This window comes from Tachyglossus aculeatus, chromosome 2 (genome assembly GCF_015852505.1).
Source record: "Tachyglossus aculeatus isolate mTacAcu1 chromosome 2, mTacAcu1.pri, whole genome shotgun sequence".
Lineage (NCBI taxonomy): Eukaryota > Metazoa > Chordata > Mammalia > Monotremata > Tachyglossidae > Tachyglossus > Tachyglossus aculeatus.
Window position 1 is genome coordinate 39,846,270 of NC_052067.1, and position 15,329 is coordinate 39,861,598.

Consider the following 15,329-nt stretch of genomic DNA (forward strand, 5'->3'; position numbering starts at 1 on the left):
GTTAAGCGCTATGTGCCAAGCACTGTTCTAAGCACTGGGAAGCAGCATGGCATAGTGGATAAAGCACGGGCATGGAAACTGGAAGGTCATGGGTTTTAATCCCAGCTCTGCTACTTGTCTGCTGTGTGACCTTGGGCAGGTCACTTCACTTCTCTGTGCCTCAGTTATCTCAACTGTAAAATGGGGATTAAGACTGTGAGCCCTATGTGGGACAATGGGCTACGCCCAATGTCATTTGCTTATATCCAAGCCAGTGCTTAGTACAGTGCCTGACACATAGGAAGCACTCAGCTAATACCACAGTTATTACTATTACTGATTACCTTGTAATAATAATAATGTCCTGCCCCACATGGGGCTCACAGTCTGAATAGGACTGAGAAGGATTCCATCCCCATTTTACAAGATAGGAAACTGAGTCACAAAAGTTAATTGACTTATCCAAGGTCACACAGCAAGCAGTCAGCAGAGCTGGGATTAGAACCCAAGTCCCAAGGCTCTTCCCACTAGGCCATGCTGCTTCTCTCTTGTTAAGCTTTTGACTGGAATTCTTGATGCCACAGGAAATGGGAACAGAATAATGCTGAACTATGAGCTGTTAGAGGTTCCTCAAATAGGTTTCTTCTGCCTTTTGGACGGAGGAGAATCCATTTTTTTTTGCCACGCTTTGCTATCATTTGCACAAGATGAGCTCACCACCGATTGACTGTTTCCAAAGAAAATAAAAGAAACTAAAATATTTGGGCAACATTATTGCTTTCTGGAGATTGGTTTCAATATAAAAAAAACTCTACTTCTGAACATCCCAGGGAACGCCGATTCTTCTCTCGGAAAGTGGCTTCCCTCACTACAACAACTTTGGCCAGGAAAGTGGTGGAGAACTTGAGCCATAAATAATTGAAGAGCTCTACTTAAGATTCACAAGACCTGCCGTCTTCATAAACCCTGATCTCTCCTTTGCCCTGTAGTATCAGAATTTCATGTTCCATTCAAGAAAAAAAAAAACCCACTGGAGGTCCCATGCCCTGAGCCACATGCCATAAACAGGATCAACTTCCTGCATTTATTTTTATAGGGAAGGTGATGAGAATATAACCAGAAGAAAAAAAAAATTCGGGAAAGCAAATAAGCTTTTCATTTCCTTCTAGGAGCATGGCATAGCCTCACCACACTTCAAGACATGCCATTCAGATGGACAATTTCCTCCTCTAATCAAAACAAGGCCCTCCTTTTTTCTTTTTAATGGTATCTGTTAAGCGCTTACTGTGTGTCAAGCACTGTTCTAAGCACTGGGGTAGACACAAGGTAATCGGGACAAAAACAGTCCCTGTCCCACACAGGGCTCACAGTTGAACCAAGTCCTCAAATCTCCTCTCCACCACTAAGCTCCACTAATTAATCAATCAATGGTATTTACTGAGTGCTCACTATGTACCGAACGCCGTGCTTGTGAGAGTACGACACAACCAAACTTATTATTATTAACAATAATAATAATTATGGCATTTGTTAAGCGTTAACTTTGTGCAAGGCACTGTACGAAGCACTGTGGTAGAATTATGGTCTTTATTAAATGGTTATTGTATGCCAAGCACTCTGCTCTGAATTTCACCTTCTTACTCTCCTCCCTCAAGCAACCCAACAACCTAATCTACAATTCCAAGCTTTTACTTTTATGCCACCTGCCTCTCCTTTCAAATTCTCTTCCTGAACCTCCATGCCAGTGTTTAATCACCTTCAAATGATTTATGTGAGATGGCTTCTTGGTAGCATCAGTCCCACAAAAGTCACAAAACATGGACATGGGAGTCTGAGGACCTGGGTTCTAAACCCGGCTCTGGCACTTGTCTGCTGTGTGACCCTGGATAAGTCACTTCACTTTCTGGTTCCTTCACTTCATCTGTAAAGTGGGAATGAAGACCGTTGAACTGTGCCCAACCAGATAATCTTGGATCTACCCCAGCACTCAGTACAGTGCCTGGCAATCAATCAATTGCATTTAGAGAATCAATCAATCAATCAATCGTATTTATTGAGCGCTTACTGTGTGCAGAGCACTGTACTAAGTGCTTGGGAAGTACAAGTTGGCAACATATAGAGACAGTCCCTACCCAACAGTGGGCTCACAGTCTAAAAGGGGGAGACAGAGAACAAAACCAAACATACTAACAAAATAAAATAAACAGAATAGATATGTACAAGTAAAATCAATCAATCAATCAATCAATAGAGTAACAAATATGTACAAACATATATACATATATACAGGTGCTGTGGGGAAGGGAAGGAGGTAAGATGGGGGGGATGGAGAGGGGGACGAGGGGGAAAGGAGCAGCGTGGCTCAGTGGAAAGAGCCTGGGCTTTGGAGTCAGGGGTCATGGGTTCGAATCCCGGCTCTGCCAACTGCCAGCTGTGTGACTTTGGGCAACTCACTTAACTTCTCTGTGCCTCAGTTCCCTCATCTGTAAAATGGGGATTAAGACTGTGAGCCCCCCGTGGGGCAACCTGATCTCCTTGCAACCTCCCCAGTGCTTAGAACAGTGCTTTGCACATAGTAAGCACTTAATAAATGCCATCATTATTATTATTGTTATTTACTGAGCACTTACTCTGTGCAACACACTGTACTAAACGCTTAGGGGAGCACAACACAACAATATAACAGACATATTTCCTGCCCACAACAAGCTTACAGTCTAGAGGGAGCTCACAGTGAGCGCTCAAATTCCATTTTTTTTAAAATGGCAGAAAGAAGCCTTTTAGAGATTATGAAGTCGATAACAACAATAACAGTGACACTTGCTAAGCACTTATTCTGTGCCGAGCACTAGTTCTAAACGCTGGGGTAAATGCAAGTTAATCAGGTTGGACACGGTCCCTTTCCCACATGGGGTTCACACTCTTACCTCCAGTTTACAGATGAGGTAACTGAGGCACAGAGAAGTGAAGTGGCTTGCCCAAGGTCAAGCAGCAGACAGGTGGCAGAGTCAGGATTAGAACCCAGGTCATTCTGATGGCTAGACCCCTGTTCTGTCCACTAAGCCACGCTCTTGGCACGACTCTTAGTACAGTGCTCTGCACACAGTAAGCGCTCAATAAATATGATTGAATTACAACTGAATGACTCCCTAAATGTTCTTAAAGGTAAGAAGGCATGGCATATCATATTTAAAGGTAAAACTATGCCGCAGAATGACCACAAACCAGAGAGCCTTCCCTTTTTTCAGAGCAACATCCCTCAGGTGTTCAATTATTAAGCACTTATTGGCTGGCCTCTCCAATCCGCCTGGAGGCAAAAGTGACCTACTAAAACCTCCTAATGCATCACAAGCAAAACGCTTGGATAATAATGATGATGGCATTTATTAAGCGCTTACTATGTGCAAAGCACTGTTCTAAGCGCTGGGGAGGTGACAAGGTGATCACGTTGTCCCATGGGGGGCTCACAGCCTTAATCCCCATTTTCCAGATGAGGTCACTGATGCCCAGAGAAGTGAAGTGACTTGCCCGAAGTCACACAGCTGACAATTGGCGGAGCCGGGATTTGAACCCATGACCTCTGACTCCAAAGCCCGGGCTCTTTCCCACTGAGCCACGCTGCTTCTCTACTATCATCAGGGTCTGTGCCCCTCAGCAATGACAAACAGCCACGGAGAGAAAGGAAAATTGAATACCGCTCCAGACGGGCTCATTGTAGTGACTCAGAGACCTGACAGTCCTGGCCACCACATGCCTGGGTGGAAAGCTGTGCCAAAACCTGGAAATAAGTCATCAGCTCTCATCATCATCATCAATTGTATTTATTGAGCGCTTACTGCGTGCAGAGCACTGTACTAAGCGCTTGGGAAGTCCAAGTTGGCAACATATAGAGACAGTCCCTACCCAACAGCGGGCTCACAGTCTAAAAGGGGGAGAAAGAGAACAAAACCAAACATACTAACAAAATAAAATAATAGAATAGATATGTACAAGTAAAATAGAGTAATAAATATGTACAAACATATATACATAAATACAGGTGCTGTGGGGAAGTGAAGGAGGTAAGATGGGGGGGATGGAGAGGGGGACAAGGGGGAGAGGAAGGAAGGGGCTCAGTCTGGGAAGGCCTCCTGGAGGAGGTGAGCTCTCAGTAGGGCCTTGAAGGGAGGAAGAGAGCTATGGGATGGGGACAAACCAAACAGCAAAGGCCTGCCTGGAACTCAGTGAATGAGCCAAACAGCAGCTTGTTATCACTGACATAATAATAACTGTGGTATTTATTTAGCGCTTACTATATGCCAAGCACTGTACTAAGCACTGGAGTACACTCAGGATAATCAGGGCCCACATGGGGCTCTCAGTTGTGTAGAAGGAGCAATAGACTTTGAATTCCCATTCTGCAGAGGAGGAAACTGAGGCACGAAGAAGTGAAAGGATTTTGCCCAAGATTACGCAGCAGGCAAGAGGCGGAGCCTTGGTTAGAACCCAAGTCCTCTGACTCCCAGGTGGTCTTCCCCTTAGGCCAAGCTGCTTCTGTTCTACCGCTTAAATCAGAGAACTTCGTCATGGATTCGCCCAAGGTCTAAATAATGGCTTCTTAGGGATGCCACGATCGTCTGTCTAAAGGATGCGAAATCCGTAGGGCCACAGTGTATGCTGAGTGTTGAGATGACCTTCAACCGAGCTCGAGATACTGATACAACTGATGTAACAAATGAAGACATCCAAACCATCAAGGGACTGTGAAATAAGGCCTTCCTAGACTGAGCCCCCTTTTTCCTCTCCTCCTCCCCACCCCTCATCCCCCGCTCTACCTCCTTCCCCTCCCCACGGCACTTGCATATATTTATACAGATTTATTACTCTATTTGTTTCTACTTGTACATATTTACTACTCTATTTCTTTGTGTTAATGATGTGCATATGGCAATAATTCTATTTATTCTGACGGTTTTGACACCTGTCTACATGTTTTGTTTTGTTGTCTGCCTCCGCCTTCTAGACTGTGAGCCCTTTGTTGGGTAGGGACCGTCTCTATATGTTGCCGACTTGTACTTCCCAAGTGCTCAGTACAGTGCTCTGCACACAGTAAGCGCTCAATAAATACGACTGAATGAATGAATGAATACAGCAATCTGCAGAGGCTCTATAAAACAAGATGATGATGATGGCATTTGTTGACTATGTGTCAAACACTGTTGTGGGGAAGATACAAGCTAATCGGGTTGGACCCACATGGGGCTCACAGTTTTAATCCCTATATTACAGCTGAGGTAACTGAGGCCCAGAGAAGTGAAGTGACTTGCCCGAGATCACCCAGCAGACAAGCGGCGGAGCCGGGATTAGAACCCAGTTCCTTCTGACTCCCAGAGTACTGTGAAACTGTTTTGGAAAATGTATTTCTACATATGTGGCTAACAGGCTTTCAACTGCATATCACTGGTATAATGTGTGCCTTTTAACAAAAGAGTGTCCACTATCCACTAGGCCCTGCTGTTACAAAGATATATCACAGTATCAGTAGGGAAGCAGCATGGCATAGTGGACAGAGTACAGGCCTGGGAGTAAGAAAGTCATGGGTTCTAATCTAGCCACTAGAAATGCATCCATAGCCTCTGTAGCTCCTTGTAATAATAATAATAATAATAATGGCATTTGTTAAGCGCTTACTATGTGCAACGCACTTCTCTAAGTGCTGGGGAGGTTACAAGGTGATCAGGTTGTCTCACGGGGGGCTCACAGTCTTAATCCCCATTTTACAGATGAGGTAACTGAGGCACAGAGAAGTTAAGTGACTTGCCCAAAGTCACACAGCTGTCAGTTGGCAGAGCCGGGATTTGAACCCATGACCTCTGACTCCATAGCCCGTGCTCTTTCCACTGAGCCACGCTGCTGTACATCCTATTCCCCCAAGTGAAAATAAATTTCCTGTGGAGTAAGAATTCATTTCCCAGCATAGAGAAGCAGCGTGGCTCAGAGGAAGGAGCACGGGCTTTGGAATCAGAGGTCATGGGTTCGAATCCCGGCTCTGCCACATGTCTGCTGTGTGACCTTGGGCAAGTCATTTAACTTCTCTGAGCCTCAGTTACCTCCTCTGTAAAATGGGGATTAAGACTGTGAACCCCACATGGGACAACCTAATCACTTTGTATCCCCCCCCAGCGCTTAGAACAGTGCCTTGCACATAGTAAGCGCTTAACAAATGCCAACATTATTATTATTATTATTATTATTATTTTCCCCCTGCTCCAGTTTGGGTCCAATTGGTCCAACTCTTGAGGTTCTCTCCAAATTGTTCCGTGGGTGTTTTTTTTAATCGTTTGCTTTGACCACCCCTTGGCTAGGAGGTATTGGAGTACCCCAATTTTTTCAGTGACTACCATTCCCGTAATCAGTACAGTATCAGTACAGTATCAAATCAGTACCCTTGGGAGAGGAGGATATGAGTCAGTGGACCCAGCCCTCAATGAGGCCTACAATAGAGAATGGAATCGAAACCTGAACAGATTCAAGGATCTTCTTCCCGCCACCACCCTAAGGATTTTAAACTTGGACACAAACCACATTTATTGAGCCCTTACTGTGCGCGGAGCACTGTACAAACACTTGGGATTGTCCAATACAACAGATAGACGCATTCCCGGTCCATAATAAACTGACGCCAGGTCCGCTACCGCCCAAACCACTGGTCCGCCCAGCCAGTAACGGAAAGTTCTCCCGCATCATCCCCACCCCACCAGGTTATCCCTTGGCCTCCTTCCCAACCGGACCTGCTCCAACCAAATGTAAAGCGTGGTACCAAGTGCTGGGAAGAAATTGAGCCCACTGTTGGGTAGGGACCGTCTTTATATGTTGCCAACTTGTACTTCCCAAGCGCTCAGTGCAGTGCTCTGCACGCAGTAAGCGCTCAATAAATATGATTGATTGATTGATTGATTGAATTCACAGGTGGGAATTAGAGTCCCAGGCCCTCAGGGGGCTTGAATAAGGGGGGAGGAAGTGGTGACAGACACTTAAGGAAAAAACAAAATGGCAAAAAACACAAAATCAACATAGGTGAAGGCAGGGATAAGTAAATGCAAAGTAAAATCTATAAGGTCCGGCGGCTAGCAGAATAGAGTTTCAGGTTTCTCGTGGTTCAGGCTCTAACCAGCGACGGCTGTAACCGTGCATGGGATGGCCACATAATGAAGCCCCATCTCCAAAGATGTGATGTAGAGAGAAGCAGTGTGGCTCAGTGGAAAGAGCACGAGCTTTGGAGTCCGAGGTCATGGGTTCAAATCCCACGCCACCACTTGTCAGCTGTGTGACTTTGGGCAAGTCACATCTTCTCTGTGCCTCGGTTCTCTCATCTATAAATGGGGATTAAGACTCTGAGCCCCACATGGGACAACCGGATCACCTTGTAACCTCCCCAGCGCTTAGAACAGTGTTTTGCACATAGTAAGCGCTTAATAAATGCCATCATCATCATCATCATCATGAGGCTATCACTGCGGCCTCGGGACCTGTGCAGTGGACAATGATCGGGACAGGAGCTGTTCTCTTCAAGGGGACGTTTTGAAAAGATCAGGACGAAGGGATGGAGCCCGGATAAAAGACGGGCAAAATCATCAGCTCGAGGTCATGGGTTCTAATCCCGTCTCTGCCACTTGTCTGCTGTGTGACCTTGGGCAAATCACTTCACTGAGCCTGTTTCCTCACCTGTAAAATGGGGATTGAGACGTAGGACGGGAACTGTGTCCAACCGTGTATGTACCCCAGTGGTTAGAACAGTGCCTGGCACAGAGTAAGCACTTAAATACCACAATTATTATGTTTATGAGCACAGTGTGGAACTGGTGGTGCTACTTTGGCCCCCTTCAGTCGCACTCATGTGTGTAGACAGGATCTCACCAACCACAACACGGCTGGAAATGAAGGCCGGCTATCCAAGTGTACCTACACACACACGCACAAATACACGCTCTCCCTCAAGCCCTTCCCCTCCTAGTATTTAGTCATCAGCTCCTGTCTGCTCCAAGTAAGAAAATGAAACAGTCGGGAGACAAAGTAATATCTTCCATAAGCCAAATACCCCGGAACGACCCGATGGACGGTCATGGAAATGTCAACGATAGATTAAAGACTTAAGATTGCTTGAAGGGTGGGGTTTTTTTCCCCCTCCCCTTCTGAAGCCTTTCTGTGGGGATTTACTTAATCCACTGGGTCTTTGGGAAATACTCGGGCATATTCTAAAGGAAGGAATTAGGATGACACCGCCACCTGTGAATATCTATATCGGAAGCTGTTGTGTCAGAAACTGAAATTGCCCTCAGATGAAGGGAAATCTCAGCTGTACCGATTATTATTATTTTTATTTTGCAGGGGCTTTCTGGAGATTGCCCGGAGGGGAATCAGAGAACGTGTCAGGCGGTGGGAGATTCAGCCCAAGTTAAATAATTGAAGAAACATCCGGATGGCATGAACCCACATCAGTTGAAAAAATTCTCCCATTTCCCTTCAGCTAGCACCTCAATAACAACTGTCGAGCGCTTACTATGTGTCAAGCACTGTACTAAGCGCCGAGGTAGAAGATAGTCACTGGGCAGACACAGTGTCTGCCCGACAGTTCATTTCACATTTCCTCTAGATTGTAAGCTACTTGTGGGCAGGGGATGGTTCTACCAACTCTATTGTATTGTAATCAATCGATCAATCAATTGTATTTATTGAGTGCTTACTTTGTGCAGAGCACTGTACTAAGCGCTTGTACTCTCCCAAGTTCTTAGTAGAGTGCTCTGCACACAGTAAGCGCTCAATAAATACCATTGATTGATTTTTTTTTTTCCTAGCTTGCATTTACTTTGTTACAGAGAACCACCAGGAACTCTTTGGACCAACTCTACCATGCAGCCAATCTAACAACGACCTTAACTGCTGTAATTACGATGAGGATGGCACTTAATAACGATAATAATGATAATAAAAATAATGGCATTTGTTAAGCGCTTACTATGTGCAAAGCACCGTTCTAAGCGCTGGGGAGGATACAAGGTGATCAGCTGTCCCATGTGGGGCTCCCAGTCTTCATCCCCATTTTACAGATGATGTAACTGAGAAGTGACTTGCCCAAAGTCACACAGCTGACAAGTGGCAGAGCTGGGATTTGAACCCATGACCTCTGACTCCAAAGCCCGGGCTCTATCCATTGAGCCACGCTGCTTCTCTACAGAGAAGTGACTTGCCCAAAGTCACACAGCTAACAAGTGGCAGAGCCGGGATTTGAACCCACGACCTCTGACTCCAAAGCCCGGGCTCTTTCCATTGAGCCACGCTGCTTCTCGACTGTGAGTCAAGCACTGTTCTAAGCCCTGGGATAGATACAAGATAATCAGGATGGGCATTTGTTAAGTGCTTACTATGTTCTAAGCACTGAAAAGGATACAAGGTGATCAGGTTGTCCCATGTGGGGCTCACAGTCTTGATCCCCATTTCACAGATGAGGCGACTGAAGCACAGGGAAGCTAAGTGACTTGCCCAAGGTCACTCAGTGGACAAGTGGCGGAGCTGGAATTAGAACCCAGGTCCTTCTGACTCCCGAACCTGTACTCTACCCACTTAACACCTCTGAAGGAGGCCTTCCCAGACTGAGCCCCCTCCTTCCTCTCCCCCTCATCCCCCTCTCCATCCCCCCATCTTACCACCTTCCCTTCCCCACAGCACCTGTATATATGTATATATGTTTGTACAGATTTATTACTCTATTTATTTATTTATTTTACTTCTACTTATCTATTGTATTTATTTTATTTTGTTAATACGTTTGGTTTTGTTCTCTGTCTCCCCCTTCTAGACTGCAAGCCCACTGTTGGGTAGGGACTGTCTCTGTATGTTGCCAACTTGTACTTCCCAAGCGCTTAGTACAGTGCCCTGCACACAGTAAGTGCTCAATAAATACGATTGATTGATTGATTGATTGAATGAGCTGGAACACAAGATAGCGGGCTATAATGGGAAATCCAAGACAAACCCGTTCCTCGAAGAGCCACAAACTCACCCAAAGGAATCCCCCACTTTCACTGACATTTCTTTCTTCTGTGTGGGTTGCTTCACCCTACTCTCGTGGCTTTTACGATTGTTTTTCCACAGTTACTAGGGTCATTTTGGCTCTGCGCTTTGGGGAGGTTCTCACTGCAGTCTGAGATCCTGCCGATCTCTCCCGGCAAAAATGGCTTGCTTCTCGCCAGTGGTGGAAACTAATTCAGCAACAGATGGAAGGAGTACTGTGAAACTGCTTTGGAAAGTATATTTCTACCTATGTGGCTAATAGGCTTTCAATTGCATATCATTGGTATAATGTGTGCCTTTTAGCAAAAGAGAGTGTCTGCAAATAAAAAGTAATTTTGTGACGTGTAGGATAACATGCACCACATGTTAATATTAATAGCTTATTAAGGGAGAGACCCAGTTTTTAATCCAAGGACTCTGCTATTAGAAGGAAACAGCAGCACAGCCTTGGATTCCACATTATTCTTGGCATTCAATCCTACAACTGAGCACATTATCATTTCAGTTACTAGTCACCGCAAACTTGTTTTTTAAAATTAATGCACGGAAAGAACCCATTTAAGCTTCAATAAATGATTCACAGTCCTCTTCCTACTGCTTCAGATTGATAAATGATGTTGCGTGATGCATTTTCCGACTCACGGGAATTTTTACTGCCCCCACTATAATGACTAGTTTTCATTTTAAGCTAAACAGGGGACATATTCTTCTTCTGGCTGGAATGTGGGAAGCAAGAGTATACTAGAAAATCGCTTCAAATTTCAACACCGATTGCGTGGAAATGTATTTTAAATAGGTAGGGCATTTTTGTCAATCTCTTCAGACTGAATAAAACCAATCCATCCGGCAAACCCACGGATTACGGAGTTTGCCAGGGAGAAGACCCTGTATTGTACAAGGGCTGGGCTTTGTTGCCAAGGCGTATACAGTCAATCAACCAAGCGATGGTATTTGCTGCGTACTTACTGTGTGCAGAGCATGATATTATGGAGCTTTAGACCGTGAGCTCATTATGGGCAAGAAACGTGCTCACCAACTCTGCTGTACTGTTCTCTACCAGCTGCTTCAAACAGTCCTCTGCACTCAGCAAGTGCTCACTAAATACCAACCCATCGCATTTATTGATCGCCTACTGTGTGCAGAGGACTGTACGAAGCGGTTGGGAGAATACGGTACAACAGAGTTTCTAGACACTCTCCCAGCCTCAAACGAGCTGATTGACACTCGGGATTTTGGAGAGTAAGTCCCCACAAACCCTGCCCACAGGGAGCTTACAACCTACCAGGAAACTTACAATAGTCCAACGGCCGCTGCAGTTGAAGCACTGGGACGTTTAACCCCAAATCCGTGGCCATCCGCGCTTTCAAGAGGACCTGAGGGTGGCTTCCCTGATGGCTACTAAAGAACTGGGGGAATCATGAGTCCAGCCAACCACAATCGGGTAAAATCACGAACAGAAAACCCCATAAACTCTCAAATTTCAACACCGACTGCGTGGAGATGTATTTTAAATAGGTAGGGCATTTTTGTCAATCTCTTCAGACTGAATAAAACCAATCCATCCGACAAACCCACGGATTACGGAGTTCGCCAGGGAGAAGACCCTGTATTGTACAAGGGCTGGGCTTTGTTGTCATGGCATATACAATCAACCAAGCGATGGTACTTGCTGTGTACTTACTGTGTGCAGAGCATGATATTATGGAGCTTTAGACCGTGAGCTCATTATGGGCAAGAAACGTGCTCTCCAACTCTGCTGTACTGTTCTCTACCAGCTGCTTCAAACAGTCCTCTGCACTCAGCAAGTGCTCACTAAATACCAACCCATCGCATTTATTGATCGCCTACTGTGTGCAGAGGACTGTACGAAGCGGTTGGGAGAGTCCGGTACAACAGAGTTTCTAGACACTCTCCCAGCCTCAAACGAGCTGATTGACACTCGGGATTTTGGAGAGTGAGTCCCCACAAACCCTGCCCACAGGGAGCTTACAACCTACCAGGAAACTTACAATAGTCCAACGGCTGCTGCAGTTGAAGCACTGGGAAGTTTAACCCCAAATCCGTGGCCATCCGCGCTTTCAAGAGGACCTGAGAGTGGCTTCCCTGATGGCTACTAAAGAACTGGGGGAATCATGAGTCCAGCCAACCACAATCGGGTAAAATCACGAACAGAAAACCCCAGAAACTCTCAAATTTCAACACTGATTGCGTGGAAATGTATTTTAAATAGGTAGGGCATTTTTGTCAATCTCTTCAGACTGAATAAAACCAATCCATCCGGCAAACCCACGGATTACGGAGTTTGCCAGGGAGAAGACCCTGTATTGTACAAGGGCTGGGCTTTGTTGCCAAGGCGTATACAGTCAATCAACCAAGCGATGGTATTTGCTGTGTACTTACTGTGTGCAGAGCATGATATTATGGAGCTTTAGACCGTGAGCTCATTATGGGCAAGAAACGTGCTCACCAACTCTGCTGTACTGTTCTCTACCAACTGCTTCAAAGAGTCCTCTGCCCTCAGCAAGTGCTCACTAAATACCAACCCATCGTATTTATTGATCGCCTACTGTGTGCAGAGGACTGTACGAAGCGGTTGGGAGAGTCCGGTACAACAGAGTTTCTAGACACTCTCCCAGCTTCAAAGGAGCTGACTGACACTCGGGATTTTGGAGAGTAAGTCCCCACAAACCCTGCCCACAGGGAGCTTACAACCTACCAGGAAACTTACAATAGTCCAACAGCCGCTGCAGTTGAAGCACTGGGAAGTTTAGCCCCAAATCCGTGGCCATCCACGCTTTCAAGAGGCCCTGAGAGTGGCTTCCCTGATGGCTACTAAAGAACTGGGGGAATCATCAGTCCAGCCAACCACAATCGGGTAAAATCACGAACAGAAAACCCCATAAACTCTCAAATTTCAACACCGATTGCATGGAAATGTATTTTAAATAGGTAGGGCATTTTTGTCAATCTCTTCAGACTGAATAAAACCAATCCACCCGACAAACCCACGGATTACGGAGTTCACCAGGGAGAAGACCTTGTATTGTACAAGGGCTGGGCTTTGTTGCCAAGGCGTATGCAGTCAATCAACCAGGCGATGGTATTTGCTGTGTACTTACTGTGTGCAGAGCATGATATTATGGAGCTTTAGACCGTGAGCTCATTATGGGCAAGAAACGTGCTCACCAACTCTGCTGTACTGTTCTCTACCAGCTGCTTCAAACAGTCCTCTGCACTCAGCAAGTGCTCACTAAATACCAACCCATCGCATTTATTGATCGCCTACTGTGTGCAGAGGACTGTACGGAGCGGTTGGGAGAGTACGGTACAAGAGAGTTGGCAGACACTCTCCCAGCCTCAAACAAGCTGATTGACCCTCGGGATTTTGGAGAGTGAGTCCCCACAAACCCTGCCCACAGGGAGCTTACAACCTACCAGGAAACTTACAATAGTCCAACAGCAGCTGCAGTTGAAGCACTGGGAAGTTTAATCCCAAATCCGTGGCCATCCGCGCTTTCAAGAGGACCTGACAGTGGCTTCCCTGATGGCTACTAAAGAACTGGGGGAATCATCAGTCCAGCCAACCACAATCGGGTAAAATCACAAACAAAAACCCCATAAACTCTCAATGTCAATAATCTACTGCAAACAAGCAGAGAAGTCACCACGGACAAATACCATTCCCAACTAAAATAAAAGCAATTTCCACTGAGAGACAGCTTCCCAATCAGCATCGGAAGTGCTACTTGCTATTAGACGCAAATAGACGGCCTTACTGAGATAGCATGGTCTTAGAGAAACAGCATGGCCTAACGGTGAGAGCATGGGTTTGGGAGTCAGAGGTCGTGGGCTCTAATCCCGCCTCCACTACTTGTCTGCTGTGTGACCTTGGGCAAGTCACTTCACTTCTCTGGGCCTCAGTTACCTGTATAATGGGGACTGAGACTGAGAGCCCCCATATGGGACAACCTGATCACCTTGTATCTACCCCAGCACTTAGAACGGTGCTTGGAACACAGTAAGCGCTTAACAAATACCATAACTGCTATTATTATTATTATAAATATATACAGCCTTAATAAGGTCAGATCTCCTGCAAGAGGCCTTCCTTGATTAAGTCTTCTTTTCCCTGACTCCCTCTTCCTTTTTGTATCATCCACACACTTGAATCTGTACCCTCTGTATCTACCCCCGCGCTTAGAACAGTGCTTGGAACACAGTAAGTGCTTAACAAATACCATAATTGCGATTATTATTATTATAAACATATATAGCCTTATTAAGGTCAGATCTCCTCCAAGAGGCCTTCGTCTTCTTTTCCCTGACTCCCTCTTCTTTTTTTATCATCCATGCACTATGAATCTGTACCCCCTGTATCTACCCCAGCACTTAGAACAGTGCTTGGAACATAGTAAGCGCTTTACAAATACCATAATTGCGATTACTATTATCTATTATAAGTATACATATAGCCTTATTAAGGTCAGATCTCCTCCAAGAGGCCTTCCTTGATTAAGTCTTCTTTCCCCTGACTCCCTCTTCCTTTTTTATCATCCACGCACTTGAATCTGTACCCTCTGTATCTACCCCAGCACTTAGAACAGTGCTTGGAACATAGTAAGTGCTTAACAAATACCATAATTGCTATTATTATTATTATCTAGTATAAATATATATAGCCTTATTAAGGTCAGATCTCCTCCAAGAGGCCTTCCTTGATTAAGTCCTCTTCACCCTGACTCCCTCTTCCTTTTTTATCATCCACGCACTTGAATCTGTACCCTCTGTATCTACCCCAGCGCTTAGAACAGTGCTTGGAAAATAGTAAGCGCTTAACAAATACCATAATTGCTATTATTATTATTATAAATATATATAGCCTTATTAAGGTCAGATCTCCTCCAAGAGGCCTTCCTTGATTAAGTCCTCTTTACCCTGACTCCCTCTTCCTTTTTTATCATCCACGCACTTGAATCTGTACCCTCTGTATCTACCCCAGCACTTAGAACAGTGCTTGGAACATAGTAAGTGCTTAACAAATACCATAATTGCTATTATTATTATTATCTAGTATAAATATATATAGCCTTATTAAGGTCAGATCTCCTCCAAGAGGCCTTCCTTGATTAAGTCCTCTTCACCCTGACTCCCTCTTCCTTTTTTATCATCCACGCACTTGAATCTGTACCCTCTGTATCTACCCCAGCGCTTAGAACAGTGCTTGGAACATAGTAAGCGCTTAACAAATACCATAATTGCTATTATTATTATTATAAATATATATAGCCTTATTAAGGTCA